Below are 17351 nucleotides of genomic sequence, written 5' to 3' on the forward strand. Positions count from 1 at the left end.
AAATAAAATATTTTTTTAAAAGTGATTAAATTAAAATGAGCATGTTAGCATGGACCTTAATCCATGGACCACTGGTGTGCTGATAAGAGGAAATTTGGACACACAGAGACCAGGGGTGGGCACACAGACAGGAGACCATGTGATAAAAGAGCAAAAGGGCCACCATCTGCAAACTAAAAGGAGAAGCCCTAGGAGAAACCAAACCTTCTGACACCTTGAACTTGGACTTTTAGTCTCCAGAACTATAGGAAATACATTTTTATTGTTTAAGCCACTCAGTCTGTGGTATATTATTGTGGCAGCCTTAGTCAGTTACTATAATGACCTTGACATTCCTTCCATAGTGGAGGTCCATGTTCTCTCCCCTTGAAGCTGGGTGGGAACATTCACACTTGAGCCAAGCTGCCATGCTGGCAGGAAGCCCACATGGAGGGACCACATGGAGAGACCCTATGTAGATGTTCTGTTGATGACCTCACTGAGGTCCCAGCTGACAGCCAGCACCAGTCAGCACACATGTGAGTGAAGACGCTTCCGGATGATCCCAGCTCCCAGCTGTTGAGTCACCCCAACCCTGAGTCTTCCCAGCTGATGCCCCAGCTGATAGGTGGAACAGAGACAAGCTGTCCCTACTGTGCTCTTTCCAAATTTGGGACCTACAGAATATATGAGCATAATAAAATTGTTGTTTACCTCATTAAGTCTTTAGGTAGTTTGTTACACAGCACCATGAGTTCCCAAAGGCTCTTCTAGATCAGCTACCAGGGGCCTCACTCTCTCCCATGAAAGCAAGGACCCCCCTCTCTCTATCCAGTGCACGCCCCAGCCTTGATGCAGAGCTGTTACTGCCACCTGGTGGCCAATGGGAAGAACGCAAGACCCACTGTTCTCCCCTTTTTGTTTGTTTTTATGTATGTATGTATGTATGTATGTATGTATGCATTTTAAATTTTACTTAATTAATGTACAGTGCAATATTGGTTTCTGGAGTAGAATCCAGTGATTCATCACTTACATACAGCACCCAGTGTTCATCACAACAAATGTCCTCTTTAATACCCATCAGCCATCTAGCCCATCTCCCACCCGGCTCCCTCCAACACCCTCAGTTTGTTCTCTGTCATTAAGAGTCTCTTGGGCGCCTGGGTGGCTCAGTTGGTTAAGCGTCTGACTCTTGATTTCAATGCAGGTCTTAGTCTTGGGTGGTGAGTTCAGGCCCCACATTGGGCTCCATGCTGGGTGTGGAGCCTACTTTTAAAAAAAGTCTTTTATGGCTTATTTTCCTCTCTCCTTTATTTCTTTTTCCTTCCCATATGTTCATCTGTTTTCTTGATTAAATTCCACGTATGAGTGAGATCATATGGTATTTGTCTTTCTCTGACTGACTTATTTCACTTAGCATAGTACTCTCTAGTCTCAGCCACGTCATTGCAAAGAACAAGATTTCATTCTTTTTTTTTTTTTTTAAGATTTCATTTATTTGACAGAAATCACAAGTAGGCAGAGAGGCAGGCAGAGAGAGAGAGAGAGGAAGGGAAGCAGCTTCCCGCTGAGCAGAGAGCCCGATGCGGGGCTCGATCCCAGGACCATGACCTGAGCCAAAGGCAGAGGCTCTAACCCACTGAGCCACCCATGTCCCAGGATTTCATTCTTTTTGATGGCTGAGTAATATTCCATTGTGTATATGCAACACGACTTCTGTATGCATTCATTAGTCGATGGATATTTGGGCTCTCTCCAGAATTTGGCTATTGTTCATAATGCTCCCTTTCTTTTTAAGAGAAGCTTATTCTCCCACATTCTCTCATTCCACAGACATTCACAATCCCTGATGGTGCTGGATAAAATATAGTTTTAATAAAAAGCATGATTTCAATTCCAGGTCCTCAGTCCCTTAAACTTTCTTCTAGAATCCCAAAGTCTCTGAAAACTGAAAGGTTTTCATGGTATAAAAGCTTGCTCATTCGCTAGGCCTAATATGAACTAACATGAGTCTATGTCTCCTCTCTCATTAACATTTCACAGCAGATATATTCATGTTTGAATATGGACTGATACCCTAGACTCCTCTAGGGGTGTTATATAATAGAGAGCACTAGTTCTCAAAGTGTGGTCCCCAGACCAGCAGCATCAGTGTTCACCAGGAACTTGTTAAACATGGAAGTTCTTGGGCCCCATCCCAGACCTACTGAAACAAAAACTGTGGGTTGGGGTCTAACCATCTGTGCTTTAATGACCCCTAATGGTGATTCTGGTTCTTCTTTAAGTTTGAGAATCACTGATCTAAAGTCTGTGCATCACACTGCATTTATAAAACCCAAAAGCCTGAATTCCAAAGCGCATTTGGTCCCCATGGTTTCAGATAAGAGATTCCTTGCAGACCCGTATTTTGAAATTTGAGGTCACATTAGAGGAAGCCATGAGATTTCTACGTTTAAGAGGGCAGTGGGGAGACACCTGGGTGGCTCAGTCGGTGAAGGCTGAGTGTCTGCCCTCAGCTCAGGTCATGATCTCCAGGTCCTGGGATTGAGCCTCACGTCAGTCTCCCTGCTCAGTGGGGAGTCTGCTTCTTCCTCTCCCTCTGCTCCTCCCTGCCTTGCTCGTACTCTCTCTTTCTCTCAAATAAATAAATAAATAAATAAAATCTTAAATGAAAGAAGAAAGAAAGAGGGCAGAGGTTCCTTGTAGGCACTGAGAAAGGGTGAGTAATAATGATAAAAGCTAACTTCTCTTCAGTGTTTTTTAAAAAAAAATTAAAAAAAACATTTTATTTATTTATTTGTCAGAGAGAGAGAGAGAGAGAGAGAGAGAGAGCATAGGCAGAGGGAACAGCAGGCAGAGGGAGAGCAGGGAACCCAATGCAGGACTCAATCCTGGGACTCCAGGATCATGACCTGAGCCCAAGGCAGATGCTTAACCGACTGAGCCACCCAGGCGTCCCGTCTCCTGAGTGTTTATAACCTACCCAGGCACTGTGCCAAGTACCTATGTTCACCAAGTCCACACAGTGAACTTGGAAAGTGGACATTTTTACCATCCCCATCTTATGAATGGGAAAACTGATACCAGGGGAGTGAGCAACTACCAAAGTATAGAGAGGGCCACCAACAGGAGCTGTGGCCTCCAATAGAGGGACACAGCCAACCCACATGGCCTTGTTTCTTCAGCACTCTGAATCCTGCTGGTACCTCCCTTTGGCTAAACTCTACAAGAAGCCAGAGGACAAGGGAATCCCTATAGCTTAACCTGCAGTGATGCAGAGCAGGGCGAAAGATGGAGAATAGGGGCCACGGTTCATATTTCTGTCGCATGGGTCTGTATCCTAACCGGATGCTACTGTGTTTTTAAATACGGAAGTGTCACATTGTAAGTATCTATTTGCAACTTGCTTTTTTTTTCTCCTTACTCCCATTTTGTTTTCCAGATTTATCTATATTGATACAGGTAGCTTTATTTTAGTTCATTTTCTCTGCTGTTTAGCATTCCATCATATTCAAATAGCCTTTCACTTATTGGTATCAATTCCCCTCTCGGTGGAGAGTTAGAATGTTGTCCACCTTTTGCTATTACAAATAAAACTACAATAAATAGCCTTGGACTTATTTTTCCTACACAGACGGAAGTCTGTCTGCAGGCCAGGTGCTCCTAAAAGTGGAGTTGCTGGGGCCCAGGACATGGACATGCACATCCAACTTTTCCAAATGATGCTAAACTTCGAAGTGGTTGTGACAGTGTTTGGTTCCGCCCACTCCAAGGGATTCCTGTCACATCCCTGGCCTGTCCTTCATTTGAAGGGACTTTCTTTGCCTTTGTTAAACTTTTCTCTCCTGGGTGTTTTACTTGCATTTCCCCAAGAATTCCGAAGCTGAGCACCTCTCTAGCCAATCTCCTTTTTTTTTTTAAGATTTTATTTATTTATTTGTCAGAGAGAGAGTGAGCACAGACAGACAGAGTAGCAGGCAGAAGCTGAGGGAGAAGCAGGCTCCCTACCAAGCAAGGAGCCCGATGTGGGGACTCGATCCCAGGACGCTGGGATCATGACCTGAGCCAAAGGCAGCTGAGGCACCCAGGCATCCCTCCAGCCAATCTCTTATATGGGGATAAGCATTTTGCCTTCTCACTCAGGCTGTGCCTCTTCATCTTCCAAACCTGGGTTTCTAGAATTCCAAAAGCCCTTTCCTCTCTTGTCCGAGGCAGTAACACATGAAAAGTGCGACCCGGGCTGTGGGTGTCACCACTGGGGACAACCACTTTGTTTGCTCTACGTGGTATCTGTCCTTCCCCAGAGGCAAAGAGTGACAGCAGCCAGATGGGCACAGAGCTGAGCGCACCAATGGTAGCAACAACAAAACAAAAATCATGGGGAAGAAAACCTAAACCTGTTCACTTTCCAAAATACTGCTGTATTTCCCAGAGCTGTTTATTGAACCCTCGGGCATGGTGGGACCTGTGATATGGTCTCTGCAAACCCCTCCAACATCTTGTAAAGCAGGGTTACTTCCTCCATGCCACAGATCCTTCCTGTGCTCCCTCTACTCCCAACAAAGCTCCTGGGCTTTGTTAGGCCCTGGGAATTTGGTGGCGGCAGACAGAGCAGACTTGGACCCTGGTCTGCGGTACTCACCATCTACATCACTTGTTAGGCCTGCCATGACAAGATGTGGGGGGCGGGGGGGGGCTGCTGAAACAACAGAAGCTCTTTTTGTCATGGTTCTGAGGGATGGAAGTTCAAGATCAAGGTTCTTCTGAGGTCTCTTGGACTTGTAGCTGGCTGTCTTCTCCCTTTGTCTTTTTTTTTTTTTTTTCTTTTAAAAATCTTTATTTATTTATTTGAGAAAGAGAGAGAGGGAATGCAGGAGCCAAGGGAGAGGGAGAAGCAGGCTCCTGACTGAGCGGGGAGCCTGACCTGGGCTCGATCCCAGGACCCTGGGATCATGACCTGAGCCAAGGGCAGATGCTTAACTGACTGAGCCAACCTGGCACCCCTTGCTGTGTCTTCACAGTGTTTTCTCTATCTTTAATGTCCAAGGGCACCTGCCATATGGGAGGAGGGCCCGCCCGTATGACCTCATTTACCTTCATCGCCTTTTTCAAGGTCCTATCTGCAAAGGTAGTCACATTCTGAGATCCCGAGAGTGAGGACGGCAACATATAAATGGAGGTGGACTGAGAACACAATTCAGCCCATAACACTCTCTCATGGGAGAGGCAGACATTAATCCAGCGGTTACAAAGATAGGTCAAATTATAGCTCTGTTCCCCGGGGGGTTTGACTGAGAGGCTTCTAGGAAGCCTTCACTGAGGAAGTGACATTTGGGCTGAGACGGGACAGAAGGGTGGGAGTTCACCAGGGAATGAGGGAACAACAGGTCAAGCAGAGGGAAGAGAATGCGTCAAGAGACCCAGGCAGTTCTCTGTAGAGCACTGGAGAAACTGAACGGCAGCCCGGTTGTTGGAGGGGGATGCCCCCAGCGACAGTGAAGCCCGGCATCAGGTAAAAGTCACCAGGGCACCCCTTAAAAACACAGATCCTGGGCCTCCCTCCAGGCCCCCTGAATCTGGATTCTCCAAGGGAGGGGGCTCAGGAACCTGCATTCCTTCCCGCTGTCCAGATTTTGTGATTTTCAAAAAGATCAAACTTGCAGAGAAATTGAAAGCAAATTACACGGAACACTTGGATAGCCTTCGCCTATCCAACGTTCAACGGTGAATATTTTGGCACATTTCTGCTTTTCTTTCTTCCTCATTCACCCTCTCCTTGGCAGGCATCCCCTAAGAATGAGCATAACCACATAACCTTCATAACCACAATAACGTAATCATAGCTCAGAGTACTAACGTGGATTCAGTAATGGCATCTAATACAAAAACCAGAGTTAAATTTTCAACGGTCTGCAGAATATCTTTTATATCTCTTTACTTTTCCGATCCAGGATCCAATCAACATCCACACTATATCTATATCTATATATATATATATATATTTGTTTTTGTTATGTCCCTTTAATTTCTTCTAATGTAGAATAACTCCCCATCTTTAAAAAAAAAAATGAACTTTTCAAAAGAGAGTCTAGGCTTGTGGAATGCCCCACATTCTAGATTTGTCTAAATTGTCCTCATGCTTAAAATGAGGTTAAGTATTTTTGGCAAGAATATGACATAGCCGATGTCGCGTACATCACATTACATCACATCAGGGCACGCATACAATGTCGCGTTGTCCCATTCTTGGCGATGTTGGGTTTGATCATGTGGCCCCGGGTGGGGACTTCTGGATCTCTCTGTTGTAAAGGTACATTTCCCTCCCTGGGACAGTGATCATTTGAACCACGTGAATATTCTGTTATCCAGCAGCTTTTTACTCCGTGCCTCTGGTATCTGTTGATGACCCTTGCCTCTTCAATTGTTATGATTGTTATGACATGGGTGACTACACAGTAACCCAGGTGATCCTGATTACTCAGGAAATTTGGAAAACTCCGCTTATTAAGTCAAGGTGAGGGATACAGGAGAAGGAGAGGTCAGTGTTCTGGCAACTGGAGGCATTAACTAAGACCCATTCATTATTCCCTAGAATTGGTTATAATGCATATCCCGAGGCCCCCTACCACACCTAAGAATGAGGAAGGAGTGCAAAGGACAGGTCTGGGAAGCAGCATTTTAACACTCTCTTCCTCCCCTTCCCCTGGGTAATTCGGTGCTTCCCAAACATGGACTTAGGTAGCCATCCTTAGCCTGGCTGCATATTGCATTTTCAACTTAGCTGGGGAGTTTTTGTGATCTGTGTGGACATGCATGTGTCTAAAGGTAGGAGCCCCACCTCCAGAATCTGATTCAAAGGGCCTGGGGTAGGGCCTGAGCATCAGCCTTTGCCGAAGCCCCCTCCGTGATTCCAACATTCTGCCCAGCTTGACCGCCATTCAGTGGATTCCGAGGGTTCTCTGTAAACTGAATATAAACTTGAAAACCCATCTGTCCCCTCTTCTAGTCACCCTGAAACTCCCAGTGTCGCAGGACTGAGCTCACCTGCTAGCTGAAAACATCCAGGGCTCCCTCCACACCTCTATGGGGCTCCCACTGTGTGCAAACACTTCTGACTGTGCTTTTGGGAAGCTTACCAAAGTTAGGTCAAAGAAAGGTCACTTCCCTCCAAAGCACGAGGACGTGGGAAAAAACACACACACAAACACATGCAAGTCTTGTACAAAAGGAGTTTCGCAGACCAGGAAACTGACCCTCTGAAAGGGGAAATGACCGCCCGGCAAGTTCACTGCGGAGCTAGGACCCTTACCCAGCATGCCTTTCTACCACTCCGGCTCATTTTCACCTGAGCCCATGCTGCACTTACTGTCCTTGTGTTGGTTGGCCCTGGCCCACTGCCAACATCTTCCCCAGCCACTTAGCCAGGCTCGCTGGGGGCCAGGCATTGGACTCAGTATTTGTTGAATGAATGAATGTAGCCAGCCAAGCACCTGCCCACGGGCTGGCATTAAGAACCTGTGGCTCAGATAACCTTGAAAATGAAATGGATTAACTCATGTTCCCACAGACTCAGGAGTCCCTGAGTCTTTCTTCTTCCGGAGTCCTCGCTTTACATCAGAACGACCATATGATGCACCCCAGTTCTACCGTCAGTGTCATTTATATGTACTGATGAGTTTACGTGAGCTGCACTTGACCAGTTAAACGAAAGTTATTGTAGATATTGAATTCTATATTTGCAGACACTGACGTTTCGGATTTTATGTATTGGGGCCAATCCACTTATTTTTGGGTCCTTGGACATTTCCAATCATCTGTTAGAATGCTCCTTAGCCTTGGGCTGTACTCTGATGTCTCACAGACCATTGCTGAACTCAAAATAAAGGGCAGGCCTTTCCTGCTTGGGGGCAGAAGCTTGAAGGACATGGTCAGTGTTGCCGTCAAAGGACCAGTTAGCTTCTTCTGGGGAAAACTTCACTGCGATACAATTTATACCGTACAATTCACCCATTTAAAGTGTCCCATTCAGTGGATTCTTGTATATTCATAGTTGGGCCAACCAATCACCACATCAGTTTTAAAACATTTTCATCACCCGCCTCCCCCAAAGAATCTAGTGTCCTTTATCAGTCGTGTTCCTCTTGCTCCCCCACCCCCAATCCCTCTCCCAACTCTGGACAGCTGCTGATCTACTTCCTGTCTCTAGAGATTTGCCTCTTCTGGACATTTCACACCAACGGAGTCATGCACCTACGGGACTTGTGTCTGGCTTCTTCCACGTGGCACAATTTTTTCAAGGTTTATCCATGCTGTGGTACGTGTCAGGGCTCCGTTCCTTTTCGTGCCCAAATCATACCGATGGTATAGATATGCTGCATTTTATTTATCTGTTTATCATTTGATGGACATTTAGGTTGTTTCCACTTTGGGGCTAGTGCAAAGGACGCTGCCATGAAGGTTCGTGTCCAAGTTCGCGCACACGTGTACTTTTATTTCTCTCGGGCGCACATCTACCAGTGGAATTTCTGGACCATCTGGTAGCTCTGTGTGGAGCATTGTGAGGAAGTGGCAGACTGGTTTTGAAAGCGACTACACCATTTTACATTCCCACCAGCCATGTATGGAGTGTCTCGTTTCTTCACATCCTTGCCATCCCTGATGAAGGCCTGTCTTTTTGATTACAGCCATCCCGTTAAGTTTGAAATTGCGCCTCCTTGTGGTTTTTATTTGCATTTCCTTGATGAGATTGTGTATATCCTCATGTACCTGCTGGCCATTTCCGTACCTTCTTAGGAGAAATACCTATTCAGATTCTTGGTCGAAAGTTTAATTGAGTGATCTCCCTTTTTAGTATTGAGTTGTAAGAGTTCCTTACCTATTTTCGATACAAGACCTTATCAGGTACACAACTTGCAAATATGTCTTCCCCTCTTGTGGGTTATTGTATTAGGTTCGTGTCCAAGTTCGCGCACGTGTATTAGTTTGCTAGGGCTGCTGAAACTAAAAAGCACATTCTGGGTGGCTCAAAGGGCAGAAATTTCTTTCTCACAGTCCAGGAGGCTAGGAGTCCAAGATCAAGGTGTCTGCAGATACGGTTTCTTCCAAGGTTTTTCTCCTTGGCTTGTAGATACCCACATCCTCCATGTGTCTTCACAAGGTCTTCCCTCTCTGTGTACATCCCTGATGTCTTTTCTTCCTCTTATGAGGACATTAGTCCTACTGGATTTAGGCCCTACACCACGGGGGCCTCAGTTTAACGTAATCATCTCTCTCGTGACCTTATTACCAAATACAGTTACATTCTGAGGTCCTGGGGGTTGGGACTGCCACCTGTGAAATTTGGGGAGGGTACAATTCAGCCTATAACAGTTATCTTTTCACTTTCTTGATGGTGTCCCAACTTTTGTGGCACAGAAGTGGGTTTTTTCGTTTTGTTTTGTTTTTTATCAAGTCTGACTTATCTATTTTCTCCTGCGTTGCTTGTGCTTTAGGGGCCATATCTAAGAAACCATTACTTAATCCATGGTCACAATTCTTGTTAATGTTTTCTTTCTTTCTTTTTTTTTTTTTAAATATTTTATTTATTTATTTGACAGAGATCACAAGCAGGCAGAGAGGCAGGCAGAGAAAGAGGAGGAAGCAGGCTCCCTGCTGAGCAGAGAGCCCGATGCGGGGCTCGATCCCAGGACCCTGAGCCGAAGGCAGCGGCTTAACCCACTGAGCCACCCAGGTGTCCCTTGTTAATGTTTTCTTATGAGTGTTTCACAGTTTTAGCTCTTACATATCTGTCTGGTCTTTTTTTTAAAGATTTATTTATTTGACAGAGAGAGACACAGTGAGAGAGGTAACACAAACAGGGGAGTGGGAGGGGGAGAAGCAGGCTTCCAGCTGAGCAGGGAACCCGCTGCAGGGCTCGATCCCAGCACCCTGGGATCATCACCTGAGCATAAGGCAGATACTTAATGACTGAGCCACCCAGGCACCCCAAGTCCGGTCTGTTTTGAGTTAATTTCTGTATATGGTATGAGGTAGGAGTCTGTCCTTCTTTTGCAGGTGGAAATCCATTTGTCCCAGCACCATTTGTTGAAAAGACTATTTTTTTCCTCATTAAATTGTGTTCTCACTCTTGTTAAAAATCAATTGGTCTTGGGACGCCTGGGTGGCTCAGTTGGTTGGACGACTGCCTTCGGCTCAGGTCATGATCCCGGAGTCCTGGGATCCAGTCCCACATCAGGCTCCCAGCTCCATGGGGAGTCTGCTTCACTCTCTGACCTTCTCCTCACTCATGCTCTCTCTCACTGTCTCTCTCTCAAATAAATAAATAAAATCTTAAAAAAAAATCAATTGGTCTTAAGTGTGACGGTTTATATCCGGACTCTCTTTTTATTCCATTAATCAATATGTCTGTTCTTATACCCATACATACTACACTGCCTTGATCACTGTAGCTGTGCAGTAAGTTTTGAAATCAGGAAGCGTGAGTCCTCCATCTTGTTCTGAGTGCACTTGAACTTTTGGTATCAAACACGGTGAGAGCTGTGAATGAACAGAAGAGCATGGGGATTGGGGCCCATCCTCAAGGCTTCGTGTCAGGAACACAGGCTCCAAGTTCGACACCTGCCTTGGAGAGATGGATTCCCGCCCTCTCAGCCTACGGCTCCTCATGACAAATCAACGGAAACATTCTGCGGAGAACAATGATCCCCTTGGGTTATTTTAAACATCACTTTATGTCTTCCCTACCTGCTCTTCTCCCTAATTGCTCTTACTGAAACAGTGTCATTCACAACTGGATTATTTAATGAACTAAGAGGGAGCCCAGGGGGTGAATGAGGGAGGGGGCTTTTGGAGGACTTGGGGGGCCTGAGGGCCTGGAACGAGGCCAGCCCTGAGGTTTTCACTTGCTCAAGAAAGGTTACTGCGTTTCCTTAGCGAACAGGAAATCACTAAACTCAGATTATACTGTCCACCTCAAAAGAACATTGCAAGTGTGTGATGACCCAGAGGATTCTTGAAACCAGACTGTTGGGAATTGAAATAACAGTGCAGCAGCACCCCTAAACTCCCCAAACTTAAACCTTGTCTTCACCCCGGATGGCTGGCCCTGGGCTGCCTAAGGTTCTAAGCTGAGGCTGAGAAAGCTCAGGAAACAAGGTCCTTTGTGGAGAAGAGAATTCTATTGTTCTAAAGCCAGTGGTCAGGGGGTGTGGATTCCAGAGAATGTTTTGGTATGGGGTTTTTCCCTTTGTTAACTTTCTCTTCTCTTCCTGGGGGGTGGGGAGTAGGGCCCTCTCCGCAGCGACTTAAAAATAGTTAAACCCATTATCCTGTCAAAAAAGAAAGAAGGAAAGAAAGATAGTGCTCAGAGGACTGGGGCCTTCAGTCCCAGAAAGAGTGTGGAACTCGAAGATAGAAGGCGCCTCGGCATCTTTTGCTTTTTCGTTTACATCTTTGGCTTTTTCGTTTACATCTCCGGAGAGCAGCCCGGGTCTGGAACCTGTACAGCTCAAGCTGTGACAGACGTCAGCAGAGGTGCGACCACTTCCTTCTTCCTGAGCTTCACCTCCTTTCTTTCCAGAAAGGGGAAATGATACAAGGCTACGTCGCAGGCCACAGCCCCCAAGCTCCCACTAGTCTCTCCCCCTTCTCAGCTGGGGAACCTGCCCCCGTTAACCTGTCCCCAGGGCAAGACCTAGTTGGGCTCCTTGACGTCCAAGGAAGCCTTCAGAGTCAGGCCGTGCAGGCCCTCTAGGTAGGAGACCTGACTCTCCGCCATTGGTACTGATTCTGGGTGACCTGGGGCAGGTCACTGCTCCCCTCTGGGCTTCATGACGCCCTTCCATTGAACAGGAGCAAGAATACAGTCCTGGCTTCCCCCTTTCCGCGTTTGGTGGTAGCGAGGCGTGGAGAGGGGGCATAGACCATGGGGAAGACTGGCCGTGTCCCATCGCCTCCGATTTCCCGCTGCTCGGAGGAGGGGACCGCACCGCCCTAGGGTGCCGGGAACCTTGGGCGAGCTCGGTTGCCGGGCACAGGAGCTGGGTGAGCGTGCCCACCCACTTCCCGCGAGCTCGGGCCCCGCCCACGGGGAGGAGCCGAGGGGCGGCGCGGAGGCTGGCGGCCGGGCTCAGCCCGCTTCTGTCGCCGCACGGGCAGCTGCGGCTCGGGGACAGACTGACAGAGCTAGGGCCGGAGCCGCTCGGGGCCCGGCTAGGGAGAGCGGGTGAGTTCCTCCGCGGCGCCGCCCCTCCCTGGCTGGACCCGGTGGGGATGAGGATCGCGGCGGGGAGGTGGTCCCAGCCGCCGAAGGTCTGACTGGGGGTGTGTGGGGCGCGTGCGTGGGCCAAGGGCCGGCGGCTGGAGGGAATTGGGGGAGGGGGCACTGGAACGGCGGGTGCTGGGAGCTCAGGCCGGGGAGTCGGGCTGGAGTGGGGGCGTCCTCCGGGTCTGGCGCGCCGACAACGAGGCCGGGGTAGGGGGCGCATCGGCAGGCTGTTGGCTGGGGCTGCCGTGGCCCGATCTTGGGACAGCCTGTGGGATTTCGGCTGCTTCTGCCCAGGGGCGCAATGCCGGGAAGCGGGAGCCACAACCAAACATCAAACAGCCCGGGTACCCAGCCTCAGGGCCCGGCATGGGGGCGCCGCCCCCTCTCGTGGTGGCGCCAGGTCCCCGCAGAGAGCGCTCCTGCCCGGGCGGGAAAGGTCCCCAGGCAGGCGTCCCCGCGTGCGGACCCACCCCACCGCCAGCTCCAGCTGACAGCGCCTGCTGGACCCGGGAGACCCCGCGCGCTTCTTCCCGGCAAGAGGTGCACCCGGCCTCTCCAAAGGGCAGCGGTGCGCGGGCCGCTGGGTCCCCCGCGCCAGGAGCGCGCCTCTCCTCCCGAGTCCCGCGCCCCGACTCCTGCCAGAGGAGCGCCCCCGAGCGCCGGGGATGGGCAGAACCCGTGCAGCGCGCCCTGGGGAGGTCGCGCAGAGGGGTCTCCCCAAGGTCATACGGAGAGCCCAGGCTGAGCTGGCCAGACAGCCCCGAGTGGAGAGCAGGGAGGGGAAGGCGCCCGCTACCCGCCTCCTTCCCTGATGCAGACTCCTTTCCCTCCCTCCTCCTCCTCCCCCAGTCCGGACCCGGCTTCGCGGGAGCTGCTGCTGATGCAGCTCCCAGCCCCGAGCGGATGATTGAGCCTAGGCGAGCTTTGAATCCGGTGCTCCCGGGAGGGCCGCGCGCAAAGCCTGGGACCCGGTGCTCGGGGCACCTCGGGAGCGGGGTGAGAGGTGGCTGCATAAGCGCTTTTCAGAACCGAAAGCCGAGCTGCTTGCGCGCCCATGTGATTGGATTCCACATAATGGGCCCCTGTTCTCGCTGTCAGAAGCGCCCACCAGCTCCCCGCGGCTCCGGGCACCAGGTGCCGCCTCTGAATCGCCCTCTGTGGAGGACCCAGGGCCCTGAGGTACCAGGCGCCCTTTCCTGCAGGGCTCTTTCGGGAAGGGGCCTGCCGTTAGCTGCCTGAGCCCGCGTGGTACTTTGCTGTGTGCCCTGCCGTTTGCTGCGGCGGGAGAGACACGGGGGGAAAACCCTCCATCTGGGAGGCCTTCCCTTAGGCTGGTGATAAAGCCTCTTAGTTCAGCCAGTGACAAGCCCTTCGCTGGAGGGGAAGGCACTTCAACACTGGGAAACCTCAGCGGCCTCTAGGAAATGGGGCTAATGATCAGGCGGTGGGCAGGGGTGGTGAGGGGCCCCATGTGAAGTGTTGGCGCAAGGGCCAGGAGGATGGCTCCTAGGTTGATATTGGTGCCTTTCATAATGGTTTTAGTGGGGGCATGTCCCTTTCTTTGAGCAGGAGCAGAAGCCAAGTCCTGGTGGCTGGTTCTGCAGGGGCGGAGGAAGTTTCCATGTCTTCCCTCAGCCCTGGTCATAAAGCTCCAGCCTGCAGGCAGCTTGTGGGCCCTGGTGAGTCCTTTCAGCTCCTGGCCTGCTCACAGGGCAGTCCCACATACATCCTACCCCCGCCCCACCCCTTCTCTCCCAACCTGCCACCAGGATGTTGGAGGCAAGATGTCACTCAGGCCACTCTGGACATTCAACTTTGCGCCTTCCCGTCGGTTGGCATCTACACCACTGCAGTGTCCCTTGCCCTGAAACTTTTCTGACCCCTCTCCTGGCCCAGCTTCTGGAGAGCCTCCTCCAGAAAGACCAGCGGCTCCTTCCTACCCTCCCTCAGTCCCTTGCACTGGCACGTTCACCTGCGTGTTCTCTGGGTAGTGTGTGTCGGGGCTCCTTGCATTCTGGTGCTCTCTGGACCTCCCCTGCACGCACGGAAGGACATGCAGCCAAGGCCAATGTCTGGTCTTGGTGCTGGAGTGAAGGTTACATTCTGATCCAGCCGCTAAGTCTGTTTGTGAGCCTGAGGGACATGGGGGAAGAGGTTGCTGACACAGGAAGGCGGGATTTCTCCTGAGGCAAGAAACTTGCTGCAGGGCCCCTTTGGACCCTTTGGAAACTAGGGCCTCAGGTTCTTCTCAAAACCAGTTCCAACCCCAGAGTGACCTTTCTAAGGCCAGCAGAGGTTGCAGCTATAGCCTGGTTTTGCAGATAGCCAGAGGCACGCTCCTGGATTCATGCGCTGGTTTTGGATCCTTAGGAACCCCCCCCCCCAACCTTGCCCCCTCCCCGCAAGTAGCTGCCCCAGCCTGAACCCTGCCTGCCCCCAGGACTTGAACTATTTGGTGTGTAGTGGGTCCCACAGGGTGTTTTTCCAGCAGAGCCCTCTTCCCCTGAGAACATCTTAGAGACCTGCCTCCTACGGAAAACTACAAAGTTGGAAGAGTGAGGACACCAGACAGGTCTAGTTCAAATGATAGCTCTGTGATGCTAGGTAAATTATTTATTCTCTCCGAGTCCTGCTTTTTCTCATCTGTAAAATGGGAGCAATAGTAATGTCGGCTTCATGGGGTTGTGAGAATTCTGTGTGACTGTAACGCAGAGAAGGTGCTTACTACAGCACCCGGCGTGGGCAGGAATGCAGGAAATGATAATCGTCACCAGCACCACTATTTCCTCCTTTGCGCGGGGCTGTCCGAGCTCCCCCCCCCCCCCCCCCCCTAGTCTGGGGGAATCAGACCTCTTCTGCCTCTCCGTCTCAGGACTGGATGGAGCCTCTCAGCCCGGGAGGCCTGATTCCTGGGAACTGGAGTCCAGCATGGGCCTGTCCCCAGGAAGTCTGGGAGTTAGCCTCTCTCATCAGGCAGTCGTTTTTCAGGATTCATGGATTCATCCAATAGATGTTTACCCGACTCTAGACCTTGTGCTTAGGACACGATTTCATGATGAATCAATCAGCTCTCAGGGCCCCCTCTGCGAGGGAGAGCCCGGCTTGGAGACCAAGAGCGAGGACAGTGTGGGAAAATAGCTTCATGGATGAGAAGAGGAGTGGAAAGCAGAGCGGCGGATGGACAGGTAGCCGGGGCAGGCAAACCCAAGTTTCCCTCCTGCATTGCCACCTTGCTGCTGAAGGGTGATGGGCGGATGCTCAGCTCAGGGCCTTTTAGATATTAATCAGAGCTTTGCACACGTTAGCTGCTGTTATTACTAGTCTATGATAACCAATAGCAGGTGGGCAAACTTTGCTGGGGGAGCACAGTTGAGGCTTTTGAGACAATTTTCCAGGTGGCGGGCACAAGAGGGGCAGGGAGGCTGAGCAGAGAGACCAGCTTGCACAAATGCACAGGGGCTCAAAAGTGCATGGTGTCTCTGAGAGCAGTGGGCAGGAGTGGCAGCTGGAGTGCCGTAGCCATAGGGCGCGATGGAGGCAGTGGCGGCAGGCGAGGCCAGGGAGGTGGGCAGAGGCCATTCTGCCAAGGGGTCCCAAATGATTAAACGCTCACTGATCCGAAGCAGGCAACCTACGGCTCATGGAGGGTTGTCTGACTGCACGCCTGGGGAAGTCTAGGATTAACTTCTGCATGGGAGGGAGGGCTGGCCTGGGCTCCTCTGCTGATACGGTAACTGGCCCTTCCTCCTACTGGGAAGGCTGGAGAGCCCCTTGTTCTTCCCCAGATAACTTTTACTACTTCTGCACCCGTTTCTCTCTTCCTGGGACTCAGTTTCTTATCTGAAGGAAGGGGACGTGGGTGGAGGATGTGTCATGATTTGACTCCTTATTGATTATAATACTGAACCAGGTGCTTTCCTGGATGCTGGTCACTGTCCAAGGTCTTTGCTTGCATTGCCATGGCATCCTCATAGTGACTTACTGAAGTGGATGCATTTATCCCTGTTGCGCAGAAGGGGCCACAGAGACACCGAGGGTGAGGCGATTTGCTAAAGGACATGCAGCTCAGAAGTGGCAGGAATTCATGTGTGGGGGTCTCCAAAGCTGCTGTGTGCTGTCTGGTACCACTTTCCTCATGTTCCTTTTAAATATCTACAGCTGACCACAGAACGTCTGGCTTCTTTTCGCTGTGTACTGTCGGATGCCAGACAGTAGGGACTTGAAGATGGGTCACGGTGGGGTGTGCTCTAGGTACCTGTACAGTGCCCCATTCTCTCACTGCTCTGATTTTTGGGGAGGCCCTGTGTGCAGGCACTTGGCAAAGGGGAGGAGGTGTTCCTGCGTGTCTCAGAGCGTGTTCCTCGGCCCCCAGGACTTCCCAGTGTGCAACTTGATTGATGTGGCAGGTGGTGCTTGAGTTCCACCATGACCCCCAGGAAGGAATGAGCCTTTTGGGATGGCTAGTCAGAGCATCACATGATCCTACCTGTTTTTAGAAGGAAAAGGCTCAAATTTCCTTTTCTGTAGGAGGCAGACTTCAGGTTCAAACCTTAGTTCTGCCTTCCACTGTCTTTGGGTCCTTGGGCGATTGATTTCTTCATTTTCTTGAGCCTCAATTTCTTTATCTGCAAACACAGATCATATATGCCTCACATATATATAGCATCCAGCGTTGTCATAAGGATTTGTAACCATACAAACACTATCTGGCTCCCTTGTTGTAGATGACATTGGTGTAATATATACAACACTGACCTCCATGGTACTTACCGTAATTGTGATGACCTGATTATTTTAGTCTATCTCATCCACTAGACCAGTGGTTCTCACCTGGGAGCAGTTTGATCCCCACATTTTCTTGAGCCTCAATTTCTTTATCTGCAAACACAGATCATATATGCCTCACATATATATAGCATCCAGCGTTGTCATAAGGATTTGTAACCATACAAACACTATCTGGCTCCCTTGTTGTAGATGACATTGGTGTAATATATACAACACTGACCTCCATGGTACTTACCGTAATTGTGATGACCTGATTATTTTAGTCTATCTCATCCACTAGACCAGTGGTTCTCACCTGGGAGCAGTTTGATCCCCA

At 50.1% G+C, this 17351-nt stretch overlaps 1 protein-coding gene across 2 annotated transcripts in view; it reads left to right on the plus strand.

The window, feature by feature from the left end:
• Positions 1–12072: 12072 nt before the first annotated feature.
• The window catches only part of PPP1R16B (protein phosphatase 1 regulatory subunit 16B), a 92048-nt gene continuing 86769 nt past the window's right edge, over positions 12073–17351 (plus strand). For both annotated transcript variants that reach the window (XM_059406996.1, XM_059406997.1), the window contains exon 1: positions 12073–12205. The gene's annotated coding sequence lies outside the window, so the exon portion shown is untranslated. The remainder of the gene's footprint in view (positions 12206–17351) is intronic.

The sequence above is a fragment of the Mustela nigripes genome, chromosome 7 (assembly GCF_022355385.1).
Source record: "Mustela nigripes isolate SB6536 chromosome 7, MUSNIG.SB6536, whole genome shotgun sequence".
Classification (NCBI taxonomy): Eukaryota; Metazoa; Chordata; class Mammalia; order Carnivora; family Mustelidae; genus Mustela; species Mustela nigripes.